Below are 3,586 nucleotides of genomic sequence, written 5' to 3'. Positions count from 1 at the left end.
GGATTCTACGTTTCGCCCTTGAACCTAACCGTTGCCGACTAGCTATTTGTTATTCGCCTTTGTACCCACGTCATTCCAATGTCAATTTGATAAAGATTTTTAGATTGGTGTTTTTAAAGCCGATACTCCATTCGTATCAATAACAACAATAATTATGTCCTATTGTTTATATTCAATTGGAAACTAGATAATCGGGGTAAACACACTGCAGAACAGTCAATATGCAAGCGGAAATTTTCTCAAGTTTTAACCGCTTTGAATTGATTTAAACATTCGTTAATCTATAGAGGAGGGACACGTTCAAGTTAAATGAATGTCATCCTTGAATAAAATACGGTTTCCGTCAGATCTGGTGGCGTGTAGGAAATCATCAAAAGTAGGTATAGGTAGCTTAATCTTTCGCCATAGGTCAAGTATAACAGCACATTATAAAGAATTTAGTTAAGAATCAGTAATCTGTCCCAGTCAAGTAGGTTTAGGAAATGTCTATAAGTTGCTCAACAGATGTGTCACATTTAATCACTGAAATTCCAGTCATATCTCCAATTTTTGGTAATGCGAGCTACTCATTCGTATTATAAGTTAAGCTGCGCCGCTCCTAACATCCTTGTTTATCGTTATTATCCATAAATTTCTCCGTTATCGTTCAAGGGCGAGCCTTGAGTTTATTACGCCGGGTTGTGAACGTCGATACTCTCGAGGCTGCGGGGCGGCAGGATGGCGGCACTTTCCAAACACGTGGAATAAGGTTATGTGCAGGGGGTAGCTAGGCGGTGACCTGAAAGGTCGTGGTTCTTTAAAATGGGGAGCTGAACTTGGAAACTTGAAGTACCGTTTCTCCTCTATGGGAATGGAATGCGACCTCAGAACGGTCGAGCACGTCCTTTCCCCTCTAATAAAGTTACAAATTCTCGGGTTTATTAATAAAGTTATAATTGCCTGCCGCCGAGAAGCGACCTTGGCATTAACATTCGCAGTGCCAGCCACGATAAGATAATGTTTTCACCGGGTCTCGGACAATCTCGCACCAACACAACATACATAATATTATAGCAATTGCCAATGAAAAAGCCAAGTCTACAGTACCTACTTTCCATCGCAACCAACTACCAAAGGACTTGGAGCTACGGAGAATCAATATAAAAAAAGTTTAATTTTGTTTTGGAGTAAAAAAATAAGAAGACATTTAAAAAATCAAAGAGTTTGATGTGAGGGCTGTCGGTTTGTGCAGTAACAAGTGAGTTCGTGACAAAACTGGGCCAGAACGATCTGGGGTCACCCAGCGGGTAAATCGATGCAGCTCCGCCAGGCGGAGCAAGGTCAAGGTTGCTGCCGGCGACCGTGAATAACGGGCAAACTTCGGCCTGTTATACCGGCTTCGGCCAGCAATTTAATCATAGTTTAATGTTGAAGCAATCCAAAATGTCTGAACAACACAGACCCTAATTTGATCTCAGACTTTGAGAGGTTACTCTTCACATTTGCCTACAATTTCGGATCTCATCCGTTCATCCCGGTGTTGCCAAATAAGTCGCATAAGCGAAGAATTGCATTGTTGCCATTTCCGGGGAAAATACTGGACATACCATATTGATGACGAAATGAACTATCGGGAATATGATGAAGTCTTTAAACAAGCCATCACATAGTGATGAAATGGCTGTTCGAGCTCTAACTCCAGTGACTATGGCGGGAGTCAACTGATACAAAGAGGCAAAGAAGAACATCCATTTTTAACTCCAAATTCGTACTCAATGCAAGCAGAACAACAAGCCTTTCCACTTTTTTCAGAAACTCCTTCATGATCGTTGTAGAGGCGTAGTAAGTACCTAGCAGATTTCAGTGTTTCCAGATTAGAGTCTTTGATCATATAAATGAAAATAACTCTTGGGCAAAACAGTTTTGATTCGGCTTGCTGCAGCCATAGCAGGTCCTCCTGCATTCCGTTTTAGTCAAACCGCGTGGGTTACATTCTAGATAACCTAATGACGTCAAGGCCTCATGGCCATCGCATGACCCACAGGTTTTACTAAAGGCACAATAGCATTAGGAATGAACAAAACGCTGATATGTTGAAAACGTATAAAAATCTGGAGTAGCGAAGGCCAACATTTTGTTGGGGCAATGACTTAAAGTGCAAAGACACTTTTCTGACGGTAATCTCGATTTGAATGCATCCGATATGGAGCTGCACGCAGTTCAAAACTGCACAAAACGGAATGAAGTCAGACATGGCAATTAATTTATTAAAATAGTGTAATTTCCACGACTTATAGCGACTGGAACCTAGAGATGTGTCACAACACCCACTTAAACATGTAAATGGAAATGTGTGCTTGATTGGCTATTAACATTCCAGAAGGATCATTGAAGAAGATATTTTTGTCATCTGTACACACCACAAGTGGAAGACAGTTTTCTGATTACTTTAGGAGTATATGTTTATCAGAGGACGCGAGAAAAAAGTCGTTGAAAAAACATGTCAGTGTTAAATCTAAGTTTGTTATTAGTTGGTGTTCGTTACAGATGGAGCAATTGAGTTTTTTCCATCCACATTTTAGCTTGCTGCATCGAGCTGTAGAAACCAAATAGCGCGTCCAATGGGAACGCGTTCCTGGACGCATCGACTCAGTGTCAATTTGCTTCCCTGTCAACAGCCCCCCACGTTGCCGGCTTACACCATTCGAATCGGGATCTTAACCATGGAACGGGTCGTCCGGATGGACATACTGTCTGCTCTTGCAGCTGCATGACACAATGTGGCAACAGTTTCTCTTGTACTTTTCCGAAACTTGGCGCACGACCTTTCCATGACCCGCGGTCCTTGGCAATGACGTTAGTCGGTTATACCCTACCCCCGTCCAATCGATGGGCGGCCTTTTCGCGGGGGGAAGCTGGAGAGGAAGCGACCTTGACCTCAGCTGCATTCTATCTAGCTGCAGCTGCACGCTCAGGGTCGGAACGACATTGTCAGGGCGGCTGCCGACCAATTAGGGAGCACAGTCGATTGAGTATCAATGCCTCTCAATTTCCATCAGCTATAACTGCCTGGCGTTCAGACCGGTACAGATTCTAACGCTGTTTTGCCTGCAAAGTTGCTGTTATGCTTTGAAGTCGAGGTAAATGTTACACACATCAGGAGAGTGTTTTACAAATTACATGCCATTCTTCTGTTAATAAATGCAGATATTTATTTATGTACACTGCCGAGGACACAAAATGAATAAATACAATAATCGAGTGAAAATAAACACATAAATGACCGTTAAAATGCAAAAGCATGCGGATATTGTTACATTTATTGTGTAACTGTTGGAAGGCTAGAGGGAAGCGTATTACCAGAGGAAAGGACAAGGTTGTGCAGCTCTAATAACAAGGAGTTTCACTGATGAGGAAGTCATGAAATCCCTGGCCTACAAAATGTATTCAAGGAACACTAATAAAATGTCTCCAGAAAGTGTATCAATATTGTGCAATGGTCATTACAATATATTCTTCTACTAAACACGGATATTTGCAAAAATATAAAGGCAACCGATATGGAATCTGAAGCTAACAGGCAAATAAAAAAATACAGAAACTGTAA

General features: G+C 41.7%; 1 long non-coding RNA gene across 1 annotated transcript; it reads left to right on the top strand.

Annotated features, from left to right (window-relative positions):
• The first annotated feature begins 357 nt into the window (after positions 1–357).
• On the top strand, positions 358–3,586 carry LOC125504605. The gene is made up of 2 exons (XR_007281586.1): positions 358–2,481; positions 2,562–3,586. It is a non-coding gene; the product is annotated as an uncharacterized LOC125504605 (long non-coding RNA).

Source organism: Dendroctonus ponderosae, unplaced genomic scaffold (genome assembly GCF_020466585.1).
Source record: "Dendroctonus ponderosae isolate FM_Combo_2020 unplaced genomic scaffold, Dpon_F_20191213v2 Dpon_F_20191213_5, whole genome shotgun sequence".
NCBI lineage: Eukaryota > Metazoa > Arthropoda > Insecta > Coleoptera > Curculionidae > Dendroctonus > Dendroctonus ponderosae.
The sequence above is the reverse complement of the archived record's forward strand: the minus strand, read 5'-3'. Positions and strand labels throughout refer to the sequence as shown.